Source organism: Canis lupus, chromosome 4, assembly GCF_048164855.1.
Source record: "Canis lupus baileyi chromosome 4, mCanLup2.hap1, whole genome shotgun sequence".
Taxonomy (NCBI): Eukaryota; Metazoa; Chordata; class Mammalia; order Carnivora; family Canidae; genus Canis; species Canis lupus.
Genome location: NC_132841.1, coordinates 59,323,385 through 59,347,551, shown reverse-complemented (window position 1 = coordinate 59,347,551; position 24,167 = coordinate 59,323,385). Strand labels below are relative to the sequence as shown.

At 52.5% G+C, this 24,167-nt stretch overlaps 1 protein-coding gene and 1 long non-coding RNA gene across 2 annotated transcripts in view; one reads left to right on the top strand and one right to left on the bottom strand.

Annotated features, from left to right (window-relative positions):
- The first annotated feature begins 14,846 nt into the window (after positions 1-14,846).
- SYNPO (synaptopodin) overlaps positions 14,847-24,167 on the top strand; it is a 54,900-nt gene continuing 45,579 nt past the window's right edge. Inside the window, exon 1 of the mRNA XM_072824508.1 lies at positions 14,847-15,053. The gene's annotated coding sequence lies outside the window, so the exon portion shown is untranslated. The remainder of the gene's footprint in view (positions 15,054-24,167) is intronic.
- Positions 17,682-19,715, bottom strand: LOC140631595 (uncharacterized). The gene is made up of 2 exons (XR_012029129.1): positions 19,641-19,715; positions 17,682-18,708 (listed from the first exon to the last, which is right to left on the bottom strand). It is a non-coding gene; the product is annotated as an uncharacterized lncRNA (long non-coding RNA).

Sequence of the window (24,167 nt, the reverse complement as noted above, 5' to 3'; positions counted from 1 at the left end):
GGATGTGTGACAATGCAGCCTGAGTTGTGACCTCTTGGAGAAGTGTCAGGGGAGGGGAACACGCTTGGAGGTGACCTCCCAAGGATTCCTGGAACTTAAGAATCCTGTGAACTTCATGGAACCAGAACCTTTCATGACATTCAGTTGTGCACACTCTCATTCAACTTCACCCGCAAACCCACATGTCAACTGCTCCTGACAACATCCCAGCATCCTCTTTCTTTCCTTCCATACATCCCACCCAAAACACACAAACACAAACCGAAGCCTGCACTTTGCCTCACACACACTTGGTCATACTCAGATACATAGTAATAATAACAGGATAACAAGAATTGTAATAGCACATGTATTGAGCGTTTGCTATGTGCTGGACCCTTCCCATGTACCATTTAATGCTCTCAGGAGCAGGCAAGATCATTAGCTCCATGGCCCAGGGGAGGTGAAGCCACCTGCCTAAGATCACAGAGGTGGTAAGCAGAGGACCCCCGCCCTGGGCACACAGGGGGCCCCTCTCCCACACTCCCACACTCGTTCTCCAACACACCCTGGCCCATTTTGGCTCCTTATGTGCTGCCTTCCTGCCCAGTCTATAGGGGGCCACCGAGTGAGTACTGGCCATCGGAGTCCCTCTGAGCCTCACCCAGACCTTGGTACACAGTTGAACAGACCAGGCTTGTCCAGATTCAGGCATCTGGAGACACAGTAAATCCAGACTGTAAACCACCGTCTTGTAGAACCAGAACATTCCCCAGACCGGTGCTTCTGAACTGGAAGGGGTGGCACCCACCCATCCTTGGTCCCCTCCCCGTCTTCCTTCATCTCCCCTCTTTCTCCTCCTTTTCCCTCTCCAGCCAGCCTTGAGAACCTACTTATGTATGCCTGGCACTGAGGTTAATGCTGGGCTTTGGCAGGGAGGGTAGCCCAGGCTCCCATCCTCGAGGGACTGAGAGCTCAGTCAGTCATATGAGGCCCAGAGGACAAGCTTGCTCAAGGTCATGCAAGGAGTGGGTGGCAGAGCCAGACCTAACAGCCAAGTCTCCTAAGCCAAGGCCAGGGCTTTTCTGGGGGAGACAAGCTCAGACCCACCGTGAGAGCTAATGTTGTGCTGTACCCTGTATACGTGGCTCAGACATGGAATCCTACAGGAGTTCAGAGCAGCATGAAACATTAACTGTAGCGCCAGTGGGCTACAGGGGGTGCTGTGTGCACCACGCATTTTGTATGTCTTCTCTTCTTTACTCCTGACAACCCAATAAGGTAGTTCCTGTTATTACCATCTTTCTCCCATTTTACAGGTAAGGAAACCAAGGCTCACAGCTAGTCAGAACTCAAACCCTGGCCTATTTCTCCAAAACCCAAGCTCTTTCATGAGGCCATACTGCCTTGGTTGAAGAAGGGACTGTGGCACCCAACACATGAAGGCTTTGGCAAGCTGGGATTCGAGCAGGCTTTTAAAAGGATGGGAGGAGAGAGGGGAACATCGTGGGATGTGGATGCAGCTTAACACTAAGGTACCTGGGAGCCCCAGCACCAACAAGGGGACAGACCAATGTGAGGGGAGCTCTCCCCATGTCTCAGATCCTTTCTTGAAGGAGGGACTAATGGGTGAAGCTGGCCCTGCGGCTCTGGTCTGGAGTGCTCTTGAGGACCATGCAGGGCTGGCCCAGAGAAACCACAGGAAACCTTGAACGGGGCAAAGTTCTCCGTGGTGTCATTAATTAGGTGCCATGGAAGGAGGAGCCAAGAGGCCCCTACTGGCGGTGCCATCCTTGAAGAGGGACCCAGCCAGGTCAGGTGCAGGAACCAGACTCTGAAGGTCCTTGGGACCCACTGGCATCAAGCTCCCTGGCGTGTGCGGCGACTACCAACCATTATGCCAGGCTGGCAGAGGTGAGTGCCGGGCGGAGGCTGGCAAGTGGGGGAGGAAGTGCCACGTGCCTCTGTCTAGGGTGGGCAGGGCAGCTGAGACCAGCACTCCGACGTGCTCAGTCAAATCCCCAAATCACGGGGGAGTTAGGATCCAGCACACTGTACAAGAACCAGGGAATAATTATGCCAGGAACCTCCTAACACACAACGCTCCACGTCCCACCCCGATTTCTGGTTCACGAACTCCTCCTCCTTCAGTTCTCAGCTCAAGTGACCCCTCCTGGGGGAAGGCACCCCGATATCTACCTTCCAGTTTCTACCACACACTGGAGGTACAAACTCCTTCAGAATGGCATTTCTAGAACTGGGATTTTTCCTAGCATAGCTTGTAGTTATGTTCTCATTTGTGGGATTATTTGATTGATATTGTGCCCCCTTCTGGCTGTGAGCTCTGAGATGGGAGGAGGTGAGTCATTCATGGTCATCAGTGTCCACAGCCATGGCATATAGTAAAAATCCAAGAGCTATTTGTTGAACAAATGAGTGGGCAGGTAGGTATATATGTGTGCGCGCATGCGTGTGTGTGTATGGACAGATGGATAGGTGATAGAAGGGTGAATGTGTGGAAGGATGTGTTCTTGAATGGGTGCCGGATGGGTTATGAATGGAGGGGTGGAGGGACAGATGCACTCGTGAAAGGATGGGTGAGTAGAACTTTGGAATGTTAGACTATAAGAATATTAATAACCATGAGACTCTAGGTAGCTAAAGTCATACTTTTAAAATTGCATTACACTGTTAGAACAGCTCAGCATCATAATTAGAAGGGGCAATTACAGAGCTCAGCTCCTCCTATAAGATATGAGCAGAGAGACTCAGAAAAGTGAAGAAGATTTATCCATGATCACACAGAAAATTAAGCACTCCCCGCTCCCCATCCCTGTTTTCTAACCATTGTGCAAAACAGCCTCTGGGGAAGGGATCAAAGTCCTGGGTTTCAGTCCCATATCTTCCATGGCTGCTATGTGACCTGGGACAAGTCATTAGGCCTCTATTTCCTCTTTAGAAGAAAATGTTACAAAATCTAGAATTTCCTTTGCATTCTTGGAAAGGCCAGCCTCACTGGGCTTTACCAAATTTGGGTACAGATACCCTCCCCACACCCTTCTCAAAGCCCAGCGGAGCTGTTAGAGTGGACGCTAGGCCTCTGGGGTGGAGGGCAGGGAAGGCTCCAGGTCTGGAGTGGGAAGACCAGCCTCCATCTCCCTCTTGAACTAGCATGGCCTTCAGCTGTATCTCAGGGCATGGTTTTGCAGTCTCAGCTGTGCCCTCAGGAAGGGAGCTGTAGGGCCCCTCTGTGAGTTTCTGGCTCCACCTGCCTTGTCTGGAGCTTCTTCACCTACCTAGACACCTATGATCTCAGCCTCTGAGGCTAGGGAGGGGCATGTTTCCTCGTAGAGAATCCCCTCCGAGTCAGCCTTGGGCTGTTGGTCCCAGCCTCCAAGAGAAGGGGTTCCAAGTGTTGGCAAGGAAGGGGGCTTTGTGGTGACCCTGGAAGAAACTAGGTGCTAAGTGTACACAGAGGCCCCAGACACAGGATTGTGGGAGTCCAAAGAGGAGGCGATTCTGGAGGGTGTGTGTGTGTGTGTGTGTGTGTGTGTGTGTGTGACAGAGACAGAGACAGAGACAGAGACAGAGACAGAGACAGAGATAGGCAACAGCCCCGTGGCAGAGGTATGGGGTGGGGTCCAGGAAGGGGGCAAAGGACAGAAGAGAAGACTGGGGTGGCAGTCACAAGGATTCCTGGGGCCATAAAGTAAGGCTGAGGCCTTTGGACTTTATCCCTAGAAAGCAGGGAAACTTCTTTTGCTTTTTTTTTGACACTAAAGAAACTCATGTTGCATGTTCATTGTAAAAAAAAAAAAAAGGAAGAAAGAAAGAAAAAGAAAAAGCATATAGTACAAGTGAATTCTCAGTAAAATCTAAGTTTCCCTTCCCTTATCCCAAAATCCCTCCCTAGAAGTGACCCTTGGTACTAGATCTTTTCTATCCTTGAAGAGATACTCTTCACTCTATTTATTCAATGTATCCATCCCTCCTTTTAACACAACAGAAGCATATCCAACATACCGTTCAGTTGCAATGTATGCAGTTCAGGTCATTTCTTAGCACGGATTTTGCTGCGGAGTGCTGCTCCCCTGTGTGGACTCTCTGCACTTCATTACCCGGTCCCTGCTAATGAGCAGTGGCATTTTTTTTAAGGCTTTTGGTTCCACAGACAATCCCAGGGTGAATATATTCTTGGGCATCCACCTTTGAGAGCAGGGGCTGGTGCACACCGGATAAATTCCTAGAAGTGGTATTGCTGAGTCTAAGGGGGCCGGTGCTCAGCACTCAGGTGACATCACCAAACTGCCCCCCTGGCAAGTCTGGAACAGGGGGATGACCGGCTTCTGAGCTCTGGTCGATAGTTAGGGAGGGAGGGCGTGGGATGAGCAAGGTATATGATTATGGGTCACAGAGTCTCAAGGTGGAGGGAGGCTAAAAGATCCCCAAAATTCAGAACCCCTGTAAACTCCCTGTTCCAGGGTTCTCTGCGATGCCTCCTGGAGGCTGGGAGGAAGGGGAGCAGTGGACAGGTTCCTTTGCTGTGGGGGAGGCCCCCAGGCCCAGGGCCATGGCCACGCGCAGGACCCGCATCCCCCGCTGGGGCCGCAAGCAGCATAGTGGAGAGAGGACAGGCTGTCGGCAGCTGTGAGGGGCCCGAGTTCAGCCAAAACCCGCGCAGACGGCTGCCAAGAGTTTCTTCTTTTCATTTCTCCAAGTCTCGTGCTTTGGGCTGGGGCACAGTGTCATCCTCATGTTTCCTATTACTTTACAAGACTCCCATCAAAGCGCCAGCCATGCAGGCCCTTTGATGTCTGGGCCGAGCCTGCCCCCGCCTCGGGGAGAAGCATCTTTGCTGAGGATCAAGAGGGGAGTCAAGCTGAGATGGTCCCCAGGCCTTTCCCCACCTGATGTGCTCCCCTGGCTCCCCTCCTGTTGGGCCCACAGGCTCCTGGAGGGGAGTGGAGAGACCATCTCTGCTTGGCCCAGAACCCAGAAGGGAACTCAGAGGCCCAGAGAGGGCAAGGAGCTACCCCTGGCCACACAATGAATTGGTAAAGTGCCCCCTCTCAGATGGTGCCCAGACTTGGGGGGGGGGGGGGGGGAGGCCATGAAGGGGATTTCAACTGTAACTGAACAGAACCTGGCAGCCTCAGTTGGCATCTCAGTTTCCCCCACCTTGTTTCCTAGAACCCTCCTGGTGCTCACACCCTCTAACGGAGGCAGGAGGGGCAGTTCCTCTGAGTTCAAATCCCGGGCTCTTTTAGCTGTGCGACCTTGATCAAGTTACTTAACACCTCTGAGCTTCAACTTTCTCCTCTGTGAAACAGGGTGGAGACATTCCCACCTCAGAGGGCTGTTCTCAGGGGAACTAAGATTCCTGCAAGTACTTAGCATAGTGCCTGATGCAGAGTCTCAAAAAAATAGCTCCTGCCATTGCTGTTGATGATGGTGATAGACAGGGAGTCTCTAAGCAGAGGGGGCTGGTGTGGAGCAGCCCTGTCCAGTCAGGCTCACAGGAGGGGCCAGACCATCACCGCCTCCAGGGAATGAGATCCTTCTATGCTCCTCCCCTAACTCTCCACCTCTGATACCAAGCCTCTTCTTCTGGGCCTCAGCTGGAGGGCGTGGGGGCAGATGGAAACCTGGTACCAGGCATGGGGTGGGGCACCCACGGGGTCTGGGCCAGGAGGCTCAAGAACCAGGGGAGGGGCATCTGGGAGGATGTGGCCCTGCAGCCCTCAGTCCCGGAGGCAGCCAGGGTGGGAAAGGGGGGTTGGTTTCCTGGCAAAGCTGAAAAGCTTTGGATTTGACTTGGAAACACATTGAGAAGTCCCTGGTGGCTGCCTCCTCAGAAACAGCCTCTCTGAAGTTGAGCCCAGGCTGGGGAGGCTGTTTTATATAAAGGGGCTCCGGGGACCTCAGTGATGGAGGACAGGCTGGAGCCTCCCCCCAAGAATTGCAACACATGCCCCCTCCGCCGAGCCTCCTCCGCCTCTCTGTCTCCAAGGGCTTGCCCTGAGGGCTGGAGACTTCTAGGGGACAGGGGACCAAGTCTGAGAGGAAGGGGCCCTGTCCTAGGAGCTCACAGGTGGGGAAGGGGGGAAGCACCTTCTCAGGAAGTCCCTTGGGCTCTGCTTTCTTGGTTTTTTGTCATATCTGTGTTCAGCATGTGATTTTACTTATATAACGTTTTTCTTTAAATTGACTCCTTTTCAAAACATGAATCCATTTCTTTAGAAAGGAACTTCATGGGCAGCCCTGGTGGCTCAGCAGTTTAGCGCCGCCTTTGGCCCAGGGTATGATCCTGGAGTCCCGGGATATCGAGTCCCATGTCAGGCTCCCTGCATGGAGCCTGCTTCTCCCTCACCTATGTCTCTGCCTCTCTCTCTCTCTCTCTGTCTCTCTCTCTCTTTCTGTGTGTGTGTGTCTCCTGGGAGTAGATAAATAGAATCTTTAAAAAAAAAAGAGGAAATTGTTTAAAAAAAGAGAAAGGAACTTCATATTGCTACTGTAAATGGAAGACTTCTGTCACTTCCCATGCAGAACAACCATGTTAAAGAAAATAAAAACAAAACAGTGTTCAACTCTAACTAGCCTGAGACTTGCTCTCTCTTTGATAAAAACAAACGAGATGAGCAAATGTGAGAGAAAGACAGGCTGGCATCCAACTAAGACTGCCTCTTTGATTAGAGCTGTGAGACAAAATCCATGATGCTCAGTTAAACTTAAATTTCCAATAAGCTACGAATAACATTTTAATATAAGTATATCCTAAGTGGGCACCTCGGTGGTTCAGTAGTTGAGCATCTGCTTTGGCTCAGGTTGTGATCCCAGGGTCTTGGGATCGAATCCCGCATCGGGCTCCCTGCAGGGAGCCTGCTTTTCCCTCTGCCTACATCTCTGCTTCTCTCTCCGTGTCTCTCATGAATAGTAATTTAAAAAGTATATCCTAAGTGTTGCATAGGATATCCATATACTGAAAAAAAATTGTTGTTTATCTGAAACTCAAATTTAACTGGGAATTCTGTATTATTATTTACTAAATTTGGCAACTCTCTCCTTGATGAATGAAAGACAATTTTTAAAGGAATAAGTTTCTCACTGCTGGGAGATTAGATGTTTCCATGCAGTATCCCTGTGCCACCAAAAATAATCTTGAGACAAGCTGTTTTGATTCCAGGTAGAATTCTAATTCTACAAGCAACAAGCATGCTGGCATGGGGATTTGGAGGTGGGGAGGAGCAATGCACTTGGGGAAATTCTGAAAGGCTTCATGACGGAGAGGGCGGTGTGGGGTCTGGGTCCCAGTCAGCGACCAGTGAGTGCAGTTCTGCACACCCTTCCCCCGTTGACCCCCAGGCCTGGAGGGACAGAAGACACTCTACAGGGATGCAGTCTTAACCCTGCTCTCAGACTACAGAGGGGCATGTGTTTGAGTAGCTGTGGCTTGTGAGCATGAGAGACTGTGTGTGTTTGCTCAAATCACACCCTCTCAGGACACAAAAGGGCTTTTGAGGGCGTCTCCTCCAACACCTCCCCCAGCCCCTGCCTGCCCTGTGTGGAAACCTGAAACTTACTTGCACTTTGCCAGTTGACGGGGTGCTCACTACCTCCTAAGGCATCTCTTTCCATCATTAGGCAGTGTTGACAGTGAGAAAGCCCCTCCTTGGCCTGAACAGAAATCTGCCTTCCTGCAGAGTCCTTGTAGATTCACTTTGGCCCTCTGAACACAGGGTACCCCTCTGGCCCAGGACAGTCCTTCAGAGATCTATCAATCATGAGGGTAGGCCTTTCACATCTAGTCAGACCCATTTCTTTGAACCTCAGACAGTGTGATTTCTGACGTCCTCTATTGCAGGGAAATGGCTTAGGGAGGGCCTGGGACAGGGACATGGCTTGAGGTGGCCCTGACTGGTATACTGCCCTTAGTCAGAGAGCAGGGAAGAGGCTGCCATGGAGAATGCTGGGAATGGTAGAGAGGATAGGACCGGGATGGGAGGGAAATTTCTTTCTTGCAGATGCTGGCAGGAATTGTAGAAGAGCCTGGGAGACCTGGGGTCTGTCCCTGCTCGGCCTCTAATTCACTGTGTGGCCTCAAGCAAGCCGCCTCTCCCTCCTGGGCCTTAGCTCTGCTCTATGCCCTGTGAGGGACTTGATCTGTTCTTATAGAGGGTAGGGTGAAAACACTTGTGCCTGTTCTGGTTGCTGGGTGTTCTGCCACCCAGGGTTCCACGAGGGCAGGATCTTGGGCAGGGTCTGGGGTCAGAGGGAACTTGGGCAGCACGTGGACAAGACGGTGGCAGTCTGGGAATAAAGTCAGGTATGGGGGAGGCACTCTGCATGGTCAAGCTGGCCCTGGCCGTGGGTTTCTCCAGCCTGCAGACTCGCACACGTGTGTTAGCCCACACCCTGCCACCCAGACGGCCAGAGGACAGAGGTGCTCTGTGGAGTCCTGTGAGCAGGCCAAGACTCAGGGCCTGAGGCTGGTGTAGAAGGCGAAGGCAGAGGTGGGGCAGGGGGGTGGGGGGGCGGCTGGCCGGGCGGGGTTAGGGGTGCAGATGGGCCTTCTCTGCCAGGGGGAAGGTCTTTAGGAAACAAAAACACGAGTCAGAGCTGGGGCCTGGCTGCTACACAAAGGGGCTTTCTCCCCGGCCCTGCCCTTGAGTGAGGGGAAGCTCAGAGGGCTCGTACTCAATCTTCAAGCTGGGCATGGCCTCCAAAACCAGCCAGCCCGCCTTGGGACAGACTGTCCTCACCGAGGACAGATGGTCAGGAAAGGAGGCACTGCCACCTTCCCGGCTCCCTCCGGCCCCTGTTTCTGCTGCTATCTTGTTGTGTGACCTTGGCTCTACCCATCTCTCTGGACCTCAGTTTCCCCCATTGCGTGAGGAAGGACCAGACTAGATGGTCACATTTGCAAATTCTCAACAATAAGAAGCTCTTACAGTTTACAGAGCACTTTCTTATTTCCTGCTTAGTTTATCACCCGACAACCTGGTGGTTAATGAGGTGGGCTTGGTGGGCATTACCCCTCCAATTGTTTTCAGATGACAAAATGGAAGCTCAGAGAAAGGAAAGGGTCTTCCAAGTTCACACAGTGGGATAGTGGCTGAGCCAGGCTCCTGTGGCCCCGTCCAGACCTCCATCCACCGCCCCGGTGGTTTACATACTCCTAGAGTGTGGGGGATGGGGGCATGGGCCAGACAGGCACAATTACTTCGTTTGCCTGTTTTCCACATGGATTTCTATGTAGGAAGCATTTTGTGGGAAAAATATTTGTATCGAAAGAGAATTGAAAGCCTTGTGCTCGCCTTGGACTTCTCAGGTGGGAGCTGAGGAGGACCTCCTTATCAGCTGTACAAGCTCTGGGTTCCATAGCTCTACCTGGGCTTTAGGCAAGAGCTTCAGGTGTCTAATGGAAATGAAGGGGATTTGCACATTTAAAAAAATGTTTTATTTAAATTCAATTACATTAACATATAGTGTATTATTAGTCTCAGAGGTAGAATTTAGAGATTCATCAGTTGCATATAACACCCAGTGCTCATTTCTCTTTTTTTTAATATTTTATTTATTTGTTTATTCATGAAAGAGAGAGAGAGAGAGAGAAGCAGAGACACAGGCAGAGGGAGAAGCAGGCTCCATGCAGGGACCCTGACATGGGACTTGATCCCTGGTCTCTAGGATCATGCCCGGGGCTGAAGGTGGCGCTAAACCGCTGAGCCACCCGGGCTGCCCTTTCTTCTCTCTCTCTCTTTTTTTTTTTTTTTTAATTTATTTATTCATGAGAGACAGAGAGAGAGAGACAGAAAGAGAGACAGAGAGGCAGACCTAGTGCTCATTTCATCTAGTGCCTTCCTTAATGCCCATCACCCAGTTTCCCCATCCCCCCCACCCACCCTGCATGTTTTTTTTCTATCAGAGACATTTAGTATGTGATGGTGTTTGGGTGGAAGTTGGAAATTTTCACAACACATAGAACTACAAAGGATGAACATATTGGTATCACAAAGTGTTCATGATGGAAGGATCTTTAGAAACCATTTGGTCCCATGCCTCCCTGCCCTTTACGGAAGGGAAACTGAGGCCCAGAGAGAGGAAGGTATTTGGCCCAGGTCACACAGCCTCAGTGTGTGACCAGCAGAGACAGCAGAGACAGGACTACAACTCGGGTCTCCTGACTTCCCCCACAGTTTCAGCACAGGCCGCTCTGGGGATGCAGTGGGGTAGAGGGCCAGGGAAGGGGAAGAAGAAGGGGGTAGGAGCCTGGGGATAGTCAGACAAGAGGTATGTGGGGTCCAGCTGCCTGCTGATAAGAGGCCCACAATGCCATTCCAAAAGGATATTTTATCAAGATGTCATTTTTCCCGCTACACACTATTTTCTTTCTTGTGCAGACTCTGCTGGCCTTTGCGATAAGGCGCCTAGACATGTTCACACTAAGGCAGCCAAAACATGAGGCAGGAGGAAAAAAATTCTCTTCTTAATCTGCCCCCCCCCCCGCGCCTCACTCTGTCCAGCCCACTACACCCCCCCTCGTTTCCTCTCATTCTCTGCAAGTTCTCATGCCCCCCCCAACCTAACCCACCCGGCCGTCTGGCCCCTTCCTGCTTTCCAGTAAGCCAGCCCAAAGGAGCCAGGAAGGTATGTGGCCCAGAGGAGGTCAAAGATGAGGATGGAGGGGGCTTCCCCTGGGAAAAGAAGGCCACACCACAGACTCTCCCACTACCAGCAAGGGCCAGGTAGGGTGCAGGGGGCATGTGGTTTCCAGGCTTGTCCTGGGAGCCCTCTCCCTCCCCGCCCCCCAATCCCTGCAAATGGAATACAGAACTCTCTGGTTGGAGGTTTAAGATTGAGGTGATTAGAGTTTCCCCCACCTGCAGATTCTCTACTCTATGACCTCCATTCCTGACCTCCTCATCCAAGGGCTGATGGGAAACTCTGCCTCATTCTATCAAACAAAAAACTCCCAGACTTAAGAAATCTGGCCAGACAGGAGACCTGGGACCAACCAACCACTGTTGATCCAGTCTTTTCTCCTCTATAAGCTCTCCACACCTCAGTTTCTCCATCTATTCCGCTAAGAGAGGGGGTTGGACTCATATCCTGGCACTGAAATCCTACCTCTGGCTTTTTCATAAGACGATGTTCTAGCTCAGGCCTCCTGGGTGCTTGGCAAGTTGGCTGCATTGCCCCCATGTATCAGTGCCCCGCCCCTGCTCTACTCAGGAAGTCTGCCCCGCCCTCCACATCTGGATGGAATTTACCCCCCAAAGCAACTCAATTACCGGTGATCTGATCAGGACGGCTCATGTGTCAGAGGGGGCCCCGGTGAAGGTTGCTCGGCCAGAGATGAGAGCTCCTGGACGTGTGGTCCACCCTTCTCACAGCCCGAGGTGCCCTCCCAGGGCCGCTGGGGGGACAGGCCTGGTGAGCAGTGTCCTGCTGAACAGGGGGTTGAAGACACAGAAGGGACTGGAACCTCCTGTTCTGTCTCAGGCCCCCTGTCCATTCAAGACCTGAATCAGCACCTAGAGGCTGGAAGGTGAAGGAAGATGGTGATTGAATTTTAGACCAACAGGTCTGGCTAAGGCCCAGCATGGAATCTGTGAGGGTAGTAACCCTTACCAATTCCCCTTATATTCCGACCCCTAGCAGGAAGCCTGGATGGTAAAGGCTGGTGCTTCTTGCAAGGCTGCAGTAGTGAGGGTCGGGGATGGAGTGCTGTGTGTTAGGATACCCTCCTTGGGAAATTAAAGTGATCCTTGCTGTCTTTCTGCAGCTTCTCCTAAGCTGGGAAGTGAGGGCAGTGGGCTTTAGGGTTTTCTGTTTCTCCAAGTCTGCATTTAAAACCTCTTATGCTGAGTCCATTGCTAAAGAACTATTTTCCTCGATATCAAGCCTCCCCATCCCTCACCATCCACATTCACAGGAGGGTCACTGAGCCCAAGAGTTCTGGGGTGTAGTGAGCTGTGCCCATCCGTTTAGTAACCTGCCAGGAGTCTGGGGCCACCAGATTGCCCAAAGGACTGGAAACAGAGCGAGTCATGCTTCTCAGCAGTGGAATCATGCCTATGAGTGCCTCCTGTCCTCCAAGTGACCCACCATGGTTATGGGCTCCGTGTGAGTGGAGCTGGGTTTGCCAGGCTGGGGAAGTAGTGCACGCAGGTGCACACACCCTTGCCCTACCTCCTTCCATCACTGAATATCACCAGAATTGCTCCAGTGTTCAATCCAGCAAATATTCACTAATGCCAATTAAGATCAAAGCACTGTTCTCAGTTCTGTGCAGAGAATGAGAAGTCTGAGGCCAAATCTCACTCCCCCAGGGGCTCACACTGTCAATGGGGATAGAAAACACTGACCTGAAAGCCAGTTTTATGAGCATGAGCTGGAGCCGGGCGGGCCACACTTGAATACCAGCTTTGCCATGGATAGGTGTGGGGGCTTCAGGGAAACAACTTAACCTACCTACCAGCCTCAAACAGTTGTAGGTTGTCAGGAACAAGCAGACAATGTATGTTAAATGCCAGCATGGTGGGACCCCTGGGCGGCTCAGTAGTTGAGCATCTACCTTTGGCTCAAGGCGTGATCCCGGGGATCCTGGGATCGAGTCCCGCATCAGGCTCCTTGCAGGGAGCCTGCTTCTCCCTCTGCCTATATCTCTGCCTCTCTCTGTGTCTCTCATGAATAAATAAATAAAATCTTTAAAAATAGATAGATAGATAGATAGATAGATAGATAGATAGATAGATAGATAGATACTAGCAGGGTACCTGACAAAAGACTAAAATGCTCCACAAATGGCTGCTTTATTATCATCTTATGAAATAACTAGCATTAAGACAATAACTTCTCACCCACCTGGAAACCCTCCTACCTTGCAGAGCCCAGCCAAGGACTCATATGAAGCTTCCCTTCTAAAAAGGCCTCTGACAGGCGCCTGGGTGGTTTAGTCGATTGAGCATCTGCCTTCAGCTGGGGTCATGATCTCAGGGTCCTGGGATCGAGGCACAAGTGGTAGGGCTCTCTGCTAAGAGGGGAGTCTGCTTCTCTCTCTTCCTCTGCTGGCGTATACTCCTCTCTCTGTCAAATAAATAAATAAAATCTTTAAAAAAAATTAAAAGTCCTCTGAGCTTTCACCAATAGAGTCGCAAGTTTGTGTACCAAAGCTCACAGGGCCTTTCTCATCAGTAAGTTAGTTCAGATCACTTGGGGACAGAAAGGCTTCCTGAGGCCTGAGGATACCAGACTGACATGGGTAGAGGGTCTGGACTGGGAAAGAGTTGGGAGGCTGAGGTGGGGACCAGGTTCCCAGGAGTCTAACTTGTTGGCTTCCCTGGGGAAGTGGGAAACTGCCATGGGGGGTGGCAAGATGTAAGGCCTTCTTCAGGAAGCTGACTCTGGGGGCTAATGCAGGTTACAGTGAGGGGCATTAACTGGCCAGGAGGCCAGTGAGGGCACGTTGGAACCCAGACAGGATTTAATGCCAGGATCCATCCACAGCATGAAATTCCAGACAGGAAAATCACCACGTATTTGGCAAAGCCCCCTTTCACATCCCTTAGATCACATGATCTTTAGAACTCAGCGAAATGGTTATCTCTACTTTACAGAGATAAAAAGTCACGTCCTGGGATGCCTGGGTGGCTCAGTGGTTTAGTGCCTGCCTTTGGCCCAGGGAGTGATCCTGGAGTCACGGAATCGAGTCCCACGTCTGGCTCCCCGCACGGAGCCTGCCTCTGCCTGTGTCTCTGCCTCTCTCTATCTCCCTCTGTCTCTCAAGAATAAACAAATAAAATCTTTTTTTTTTTTTTTTTTAAAGTCATGTCCCTAGAGAAGGGACCTCTCATAGCTGTCAGTGGTACAGCAAAGCCAAGCACCCAGGCCTCCAGCTCCTGCATCAATGCTCCTTCCTTATGCAGGGTTCGAGGTGGCTCTACCTGCCTATGCTTACTAAATGTAGAGGCTTTCAAGAACAATATAGCCCTGCAGTCTTGGGACCAGGGTGGCGTCCAGGCAATAAAAAAAAGGCAAAAAAAAAAAGTCCTGGGGGGTTACAAGCACTGACTCTGGAGCCAGGGAATCCTGGTTGGAGGCTAAGCCCCATTATTTACCACCAATGTGGCCTGGAGAAGCATCTGAACCTCTCTGGGCCTCAGTTTCTTCTCAATGTGGAGCTGTCTGCCACAGGGGATGCTCTTTCTCTTCCATGAGCCCTGGGAGGAAGCCGACTTGTCTCATAGTAAATGTCACAGCCCCCACGCCTGGTGCAAGGCTCGGTGCACCACAGAAGCTCAGGCAATGTCATGGCAATCGATGGTTCATGTTATGGTCAGTCACCTATGGGCACCTACTAAGTGTCAGTCATTGTGTAAAGTACACAACTAAATGGATGGTGAGACAGCTGGTGAGGAGGGACTGAATTCTAACAGGAGTGGGGAGCAGAGACTGCTGCTGGGGGTGAATAAACATCAGTGGGAGGTACTACAGACCAGGAGATGGGGGCCCTGACTTGGGGAGCTGGGGAATAGCTTGCCAGCAGAGCATGCCAACAAGCACAAGGTCTGAAAACCCCGCTCAATTTCCCACCCGGCCGTCCTCTTGCCATGTGACTCTGGCCAAGGCCCAGCCCCCTCTAGGCCTCCGTTCTTTCCCCAGGAGAACAGATGGAGGGCACAAGGGACTGGAACCGTGCTGTCAGGGAGGGAGTCTCCCTCACCTGGGGCCTCCAGGCCTGTTGGGATCTGCCGGCCTGAAGGGGATTTCCTGGGGCCGGCCCAGTTCCCAGCCCTGCTGACGTCTCCATTGGATGCGTGCCCAGAGTTGGGGGGTGAGGGGTGCCCAGAGCTGCACTCCGGTGGGAAAGGCAGGCGGGTACTCTCCCAGCCCATACCTTAGCCCTCCCTCTGGGGCTCCTCTGGGGAGCTTTGGGGCTCCCCAGAGCCTCCCTCTGGGGCTTTGGGGTCTCCCCATCCCCAGCCCGAGGCAGGGCAGTGAGGGATCCCTTCTACTGAAAGAAGAAGGCACTGCCCCTTGGCTCAAGATCCTGATTTGCTGTGTGACCTCAGGCAAGTCCCTGCCCCTTTCTGGGCCTTGGTACCCTTTCTCTGAAAAGAGGAAGGCAAAGATTTCCAAGCTTTTTTGGGAACTCCGACAGTCTAGGATCTTGCTGGGAGTTGGCTGGGGGAGGGGGCGGGCAGTCCTGGGACAGAGAACTGGGATGGAGGCTGGATTCCAGGGGCTTGCTTCCCTGCTCTGAAGCGGAAGGTAGAGGGCATGCAGGGCGGGGGGTGGGAGAAAAGGAGCCCCAAGGCTTCCAGGTGGCTGTAAGGGGGGCAAGGCGAGCGAGAGGTTTTGGAAACATATTTATTTTAAAGTGTCCGGTGTCACTGGGGGCTTTCTCTTTGGGTTTTGAAATGCTCCAGAAGTCAGCGCTCTGCATGTGCGTGTTTGCTGAGTGGAATATGGGCTGTATTTATTCATCCTTTAGCCGGAGCCCTTAAAAATATAGACGGCTAATGTCTTCAGTATGTATGAAATATCCCATATGCTCGGAAACAAAAGGGGCTCTGTTATTAAAGTTTCATTTCCACACGCCCCCTCCCCTCCCTCCCGCCCGCCCCCTGACACCCTGCCCTCCTTCCATCCCGCTCAGCCTGCTCCGAGACAGCGAGCGAGGAGGCAGGCGGGCAGTCGTGGCCGGAGGCCCGGGCACAGCTGGCCCCTGCGCGAGTGGGTGCGGATTCCGGCTCCAGGTGAGGGGGAGACCATGCGAGAGGAGAGCAGGGTCTTCCAGGGGAGAGAGCCCTCTGGGGTGCCCGAGGTGGCCAGTGGAGGGGCGGGGGGCGAGGTGGCCCTTCTTGCGGGCGCCTGTGGGGCCGGGGCCCTGGCAGGGCCCGGCTGTCTGGGACGGAAATGCCCGCTCTGCTGCTAACTGAAACCACATGTGTCTCCCAGGCAGCGGGACAGAGACGCCGCCAAGCCTGGGGCTGGGGACTGGGGGAAGGAAAGAGGCAGGCTGGCCCCCGCTGTGTGCCCGGGCTGGGTGGCGGGGGCAGGAAGGGTTGGGGTCATTTGCATCTGCACGAATGAGAGCATGTCAGAAAGTGCGTGTGGATGTCTGAGTCCTGCGTGTGTACATGCTGCATGGATGAGTGTGTGCGTGTGAGCGTGTCTGCAGGTCGGTGTGGTCCTGTTCACAGGGTCAGACTGGCCTCCCTCTTGGCCTCCTGTGGCCAGCGTCCTGGGCAGGCTCCTCCCTATCTCCCAGAGCCCGGGAGCTGCTGGCTGCCTCCCGGAAGGGTCCTCTGGGGTGACCCCAGCTGAGTCGGCGCTGGTCCTTCTAGGCAGGGACACCCCCTCCTTCCTTCCTTTTCCTCCAACCCAGTTGAGCCTTCTCACACTAGCAAACCTCTGCCTATTTCCCAGAGAGAAAGGCTGAGGCACAGAGCAAGGCCTTTTCTCCCACGTCTGTTGTCATCTTTTTCAAAGCTCTCACTTCCAGGCATCTTCACTGAAGCCCTGGAAGGTGAGGAAAGCAAGCCCAAGCAAGGGGACAGCTTTCCCACAGCATCAGGGAGACAGCAGTGGGGGCTGGCAGCTCCAGAAGGGGTCAGGCCTCAGGGAAGAGGCTGGAGGCTGCCCTCAGATTCTGGGGCAAGCAGGGGTACCCGGGGGCCCCAGTGACCTGAGTCCTGGGTCTTCTCTCCATAAGGAGTGAGACTTGCTGGGAGCAGGGATCGGGGTTCTGGTGGGCCCCACCACTACCTTCCTGTGGATGTTGGACAGGTCTCTTATGGAAGAGACCCTTCCTCAGCCTCAGTTTCCCCATCCCTACAATGGCAAGTTTGGGCCAAGTCAGTATTTCCCGAAGTGCGGAGTGTGCCGCCCTGGTAGCTCATGAGATGGTGCCACGTGGACTACTAATTTTCATTTTAACAAGGCTTGTGTGTTATTTTTACTGACATTAGGGAAAAATACATAAACATACGTTAGATGAAAGCATAAACTACTCAAATGAATGAAGACAGGGGACTGCTAGCAGGTCCCTGGGGTCCACTCCAGCAAGAGTGTCCAACAGGTGCTCTTGATGCTTCTACCATTTTAAATGCCTAGAAGAATGTTGGTTCTGGCTGTCTAGGACTCAGTGTGATCTACTTGTAAACCATCTTTTGGCCTCCACAAATGAGTAGTTTTATTATTCCGTGATTAGAGTGAAAAGCCCAGTTGTCACACCGTGTGTGAGTGTGCGTGTGTGTGTGTGTGTGTGTGTGTGTGTGTGAAAAGACAGAGGATGGAATTGGCAGAGCCGGGGGGGAAAAAGATCAGCCCGTCCCAAGGTCAGGGCTGGGTGCCCAAGGTCAAAGGCAGGGAATTTGGGAAAAGAGATAGTTCCCTGACTGACATTTTCAAGTGCTTTATCCGGCCTCAGCCTTGCTTTGAATCACTGGGTTGGACGGGTAGGCGAGGGGCCACCCTGGCTTCAGCTTTCCTGCCATTCAGCCTTGGCTCCCTGGCTACTTGGCTGTGTTCTATGTGCCAACCCAGGACCGCCCCTAGGAGGATGCAGGGGGTGTGAGGAGCCCCTGATATAGCCCCTCGGTCCCTTCTCCAGGCTGTGTCGTTAAGGATGTGCCCCCTGCAAATCCCCTCCTTACTAAGAGGCTGGTCAATGCTGTTATTGTTACTCGTGACAATGACAGTTTACCCACGGATCTTTATTTGTGATTTGTCACATCACTGACTGGAGGCGAGCACGACCCTGCCCGGCTGCGGGAGGCATGGCTTCTGAGACAGTCCCTTCTTATCTCATCCTGCAGCAGGCAGAGGGCACCACACGTTGGCTCAAGGATGTGGACAGCATCTTTGGGTGGGGATGGATTCAGGACCCCTTCAGGTGCAGAGGTAGTTGCCCAGGGCAAGATCCCTGCACTCCCAGGACCTCCGCCTCCACACCTCACCAGCCTCAGGAGGCATTGTGCTCAGCAAGGCTACAGTAACTCCCTGGCTCTGTCTGAGGATGGAGCAATATCCATCTGCTTCTAGGGAGTTCTTGTTCCTCTAGGAGGTTGTGAAGTTAGGGGCTGGGCTCCCTGGAGCAGAGGTGGACCAAATGAAGTGTCCACACTCCTTGGCACCAGGTTCCCTTGGGGCCTGGACCAGCTGTTTCAAGTTCTGGAGAAGCAGCTGGCCAGGGTCAGGGGCACAGTCCCTGCTTTCAGTACTTATCACATTCCAGGTGGCCTTCAGTGGCTTTGTGGGTCCTGCGGAACTACCAACAGCTACACCCAAGGCCAAGGGCAAACAGAAGCCTGCTTTATAATGTGCTGGACAGCTGTCTGGGCATCATTCTAGAGAGATCTTCCTGACCAGGGTGCGGGAGGTAGCACTGCTCAGTTGGGAGGAGCGGGCTTCAGAACGCAACCCCTTCCTAAAGTCACATTCCCATTTAGAAGATGCAGCTGTCCGTACAACCAGGGTCCACTTAGCCACGTAACGCTTGCTGTGCTAAGCAGTGGGTCCTGACAGAGGCAGAGGATTCTAGTTGAACCTGGCCACAGTGATGCCCTGGGCACTCCGCTTCCTTAGATTTCACTTGGATTTCCTTTTCCTGGGTTTGCAAAATGTAGAGCGTGGAGCGGCAGCAAGGTACTTTCCCCATAGAGTCACCCCCGGATCTACCAGTGACGATATCAACTTCAGGCCAAGGAAAGCTGGCATTTGCTGTGGGGTTAGGAAAAAAAGAGAGGAAAGAAAAGTGGTGAAGTGGACCCGTGCTCTGCTCCTGCTGCGGCAGAGGGACCTGCCCAGATCGCTGCTCATCTCTCAAGCTCTACTTTCCTGATCTATAAAATGGGTTGTCACAAAGCCCCCTGAGATGATGGTACAGGAGGCCCAGCGCCCCATAAACAGTAGCTCAACAGTACTGGGCCTGTTAGTAACTCTGCTGACGTAAGTGGAGGGTGTCACCACCACCTCACGAAGGTGAGAACAGGATTGTGACTGCTCAGAGATGAGGGGAGAGTACCCACTCTTTCTGAGCCTCGGGCTCCAGGCCCAGCCCTGCTCCTCTCGGGTCTGTAGCTTTAAGCAGCCTACTGACCTCTCTGAGTCTCAGTTTCCTCGTGTATAAAATTGGGGCAGGGATAGCACCTGCCTCGTAGGGTGTCTGTGGGGGTTAAGTGAGCCAACTTGGCAGGTAGTGAGTGCTCAGTGAACAGTGCCCTGAATGAATGGGGACCTGGAGGCCTGAAGCCCCCCTGGCTGGCCTCGGGGGTCCTTGCCCCTCAAAATGCTCCCAAATAATCCCTCTTATCCCCAGGCAGGGCCACAGCCTTTACAGGTAGAAGGCCGGTGGTCAAGAGCTCAGGGAGTCCAGGGGGCTTTTCCTCTGGGGACTGGTTTTGGGTCTAGTCACAGACACTACCAGAACCACCTCCTGGAGGAACACTGCACCCCATCCCGGGCGGTAGGTGGGCATAGCAGCGCTCTTCAGTAGCATTGCCAGCAGGATTGTGGGGCGGCTTCCTCCAGGAGGGAACCAGGAGGACAGAGAACCCCTTCAGAGAGGAAAGGGGCCTGCACGGGGTTGTCGCAGGGAAGCAGGGGCTGAGAAACCTTATGAGGAGGGGAGAAGGGGAGGGCCCTGTACCTACCCTGCCAGGGCCTCCCTCCAGCTCTGCTCCCTGGAAGCAGGAACCAGTTAAAGGGGAACCGGAAAGGAGAGAAAGAAAGCAAACAGAGTCAGAGAAAAGCCTGGAGCTTGGAGCACTGGGGTTGTTTGGTCTGGCGGAGCCACCTCCTGGGCCACTCCCAGCAGTGTTGCACACAGACTCCACAGCCACCCCACACACGTGCGCGCGCACACACAGATACACAGACACACATACACAGCTGCACACAGGCATGCGGATACACACACAGAGGCACAGATAGACACACAGAGACACACACAGGCATATAGTCACATGCAGAGAGACATGCACACATACACACATACAAGACACACATACGCCCACACGCACACACATGGTGCGGCAACTCTGAGCTGGAGGGCAGGTGCTGAGATGGAGGGTTTCTGGAACCCCTGGCTCAGCCCTTCACTGCAACCACAATAACACGTACCGGGTATTTACTGGTGAGCTCTAAGCCCTTTACTTACATGAACTGGTTTAATCCTCATTGCAGCGCAATGAGGTGGGCACTGTAATTAGCCCTGGTTTGCATATGGGAAAATACACTAGAGAGACGAAGTAACTCTGCCAATGTCATGCAGTTTGTCCAGCGCCCCTCACCCCCACCCAGCAGGCCCCCAGAGCACAGAGCCCACTGGCTGAGGGCTGCCCCTCGCTGTCTCTGGGGGTGCCAGGCTCCGGCTCTGTGCTGCCCCCAATGTCTGTGCCCCATGAAGCAGCACCCTGAGGCTGCCTCTGTTTCTCAGGCCTGGGGAAGGGAAGCGCCCTGCCCATGGTCACAGAGAGCAGAGGGAACGGGGCTGGGTGTCCTTGCGTGCGCTGGGCCAAGGCTTCCATGGAGAGGAGAAGCGGGGGTCAGAGTCAGACTCAGCACCTCCGGCCTCCTCCTTCTGCACCTGCTGTTACAACTCCCTTTCCCCCACCTGCCCTGACCCCCAAAACTGTACCTCTATTTCCTACACCTGTGTGTCTGGTGCCACACACCTCACACTTGTTCAGCCAGCCAGCCATTGCCTCGATAAGTCTGTTCAGAGTTTCCTTAATAATAGCTTTGGGTAACTGTTGACAAAACATGTTTCCCTTCCATTATTTTATTTTATCCTGTATGTGTGTGTAAGTGCGGGCAGGGGGCAGGGGGTGTCGGTGGTGATAATTATTTTCTTTTAACTTGACTCCACCACTCACTGGGAATCCTTTCCATAGAGGGTCAAACTAACTAAAATGCAGATCAGAATCTTCCATTGGGTTCGAAATGCCAACAGCACAGATACAGGATGTGAGGGATGTGGCATGAGAGTAGCAATTATACAGCGAGGCCTTTGGGGGACCACACGACCCAGCAGAGACATGGGCATTGAAAGAAATGGGGGGTCCCCAGGGGGCCTTGGGTATGTTCCCTCAGTCAGGTGTCTCCATGCTACACAGCCTCCCCATGCTGCTCCCCCACCCACTGCCCTCCGGGACCAAGACACAGAATCTCAGGTGAGGTAGATCCACAGACTTACCAGAGTTGAAGGAACTCTTGGCAAGCATCTTGTCCAACTTCCTCACTTTATGGAGGGGTAAACTGAGGCAAGAGAGGACAAAGGGCTTGCCTGAAGTCAGTGGCTCGTAGGACATGGCAAATCATAACTCTAGTTTGAACCCAGGTCTCCAACCTGGGTGCCTGCTCCCCTGTCCGACCAGGTCGCTGATGGACTGACAGTCTGATTCCTTCCCATGCCCCACCCCACCCCCTGTCAGAGAAAATTTCCATGTGGAACCAGTCCACTCCTTTTCCACATCCCACAGTGTCTCTCATTTGAGATCTGTGCAGCATGCATTTAGTGAGCTCCTACTAGGTGCCAGGCGTGCGGTCCTAGGGATGATAGCTGCCGCACTAGAGCAGGGTGTGTCTCTTCCCTCTGTCACTTACAGAGTGCTTCTCATGATCTGCATTTACCTGGCTTATTTATTCATCTACTAGTTTATTGTCTGTCTTCCCTGTCCTACTAAGCCCAGCTCTCAACATTACCAGTGCAGGGGAGTGACTTGTCCCAGCGAACTCCCAGCAACCAGAGCAGCCCTGGCTCACAGCACATATTCCAAAACTGCTTGCTGATTCAATGAGTGAGTGAATGAATAAATGAATGAATGAACAAACCATCAGTGAGCAAAACTGACATGATGCTGGCACTTGTGGGACCAGAATGATGACCAGCACTTCCTGAGCTTGGCCGGGTGCCTGGCATGGTGCAGAGTGCTTTTCCCCTGTGATCTCATTTAATCCTCCTCACGAGTCCTAGAAGGTGGTTCTGTCATTGGCCCCATATTACAGGTGGAGAAATCGAGGCTTGGAGAGGTTAGGTAGATGCTCATGGCCCTTGTCACCTTCTGCCTCGTATTATAAATATCTAAGTCGCTGCCTCATGCCCTCTGCCCATGCCAGACTGCTTGCAGGCAGAAACCATATCTGCTTTATCTTTTTTTTTTTGAGATTTTATTTATTTATTCATGAGAGACAGAGAGATAGAGAGTCAGAGACACAGACAGAGGGAGAAGCAAGCTCCCTGTAGGGAACCTGATGTGGGACTCGATCTCAGGACCCCAGGATCATGCCCTGAGCCAAAGGCAGATGCTCAACCACTGAGCCCCCCAGGCGTCCCTACATCTGCTTTATTTTTGTTTTCCCCAAAGGTGTTCTGCAGGATGCTGGCTCCCAGTGGCATCTTTAAGTGTTTATTACATTCAGTTGGGTTGAGTGAAAATCTGGGAGAGGAAAGGAAACAGTGGAGAAGATTCACAGTGAACATTAAGCCAGGGGCAGACAGCAGCACAAGCAGTGTCACCCAGAGCCATCTTCAAAGGCCATCTCATCAATGAGTCCCCCGCCCACATTCAATTTTCTGACTACCTCTAGAGCAGCCTGCCAAGGGGTTCCCCAGGCTCCACTTGTTCACTGCCAGTGACAGGGAGCTCGGCACCTATTGAGGCATGACATAATCCAAGGAAATCACTTAGCGGTGCGCCAGATGGTCCCCCGATGGCTGACTTTTCATGGGTTCTTTCTCTGTGCCAGGACACTAAATCCACACCAGAGCCACAAGAGATAGTTACTATTATTATCCTAATTTAACAGATAAGGAAACCAAGGCACAGAGTTATATAATTTGCCCAAGGTCTCACAGCCAGTAAGTGGCAGAGTGGAGAGTGCAATTCAAAGCCCAGGATCGAGATGCTAGAGAGTATGCCCTCCTGACCTCCATGCCAGCACTGTTTTATATTTTTATTTTTAAAAGATTTTATTCATTTATTCATGAGAGAGGCAGGACATAGGCAGAGGGAGAAGCAGGCTCCCTGAAGGGACCCTGATGCAAGACTCGATCCCAGGACCCCAGGATCATACCCTGAGCCAAAGGTAGATGCTCAACCACTAAGCCACCCCGGTGCTCTGCCAGCAGTGTTTATTGAAATAATGCGAGTACATGTAATTTTAAATTTTCTAGCAACTATGCTGAATAAGTAAAAAGCAAGAGGTGAGGGAAAAAAAAGAATTTAGGGAATTTATTTTAATAATACATTCATTTAAGTCCAAGATAGCATCATTTTAACATGTCATAAATCCTTAAAACATTATCAATGAAACATTTTCCATTTTCCTCTGAGTACAAAATCTTTGAAATCCGGTGGTATCCTTCATTTACAACGCATCTCAGTCTGAACTTGCTGCAGCTCAAGTACTCGGTAGCACAGGCAGCCAGCGGCCACTGGATTGGAGAGTGTGGCTCTATACTAGACTGGCTGCCAAGGTGCTTGTGTGGTATATGCTAGTGCACATGAAGAATCCAATATATATTGGCCACTCTTACACTTATTTTTATCACCAATTTTCATTGGTGGTGGTCCAGTGCAAAGGGGGGCTGAGGCCCCAAACCTTTGGCACAAGCACTGATACCTCTATTCTTAATCTGCGTCTTCCAAGCCGGCAGCTTGCTGTCTCCCAGGCTAAGCCAAACTTTGTGGATCCTTGGCCTGTGGGTTGAGAAGAGCCAGCCTTACTCTCTCTAGGAGGGGAGGGAGAGGCCTGACTAAGGCCTCTTCATCTCCCAGCTGGCCAGCTGAGTACCAATAAGTGAGGCCTCCTTGGGGTGTATAAGCTTGTGCCCATCTGCTCTGGAGCATGTAGGGTGTCCAAGAGTACATCTGGAAGGGAGGGCAAAGACTCCCTTCTGTGGTCCCTGGAAGCAGCATCTCCTGCACACTTTAGGCAGACTGGGTCTTTAAATAGAACAAACAAACAAACAACCCCTCCCACCACTGCCCCCTTCTCTCTCTTCTTCCCTGGACAGCTGCCCAGTGCTTGCAAAGAGGCAGGCAATGTGAGCCAGGGGTTCCCAACCCTGTCTGCATGTTGGAACCACCTGGGAAATCTCCAAAAACTCTGATGCCCAGGCCCTACCTCTACAGGTTGTAATTGAATTGGCCTGGGGTATGGCCAGAGCTTTGGAG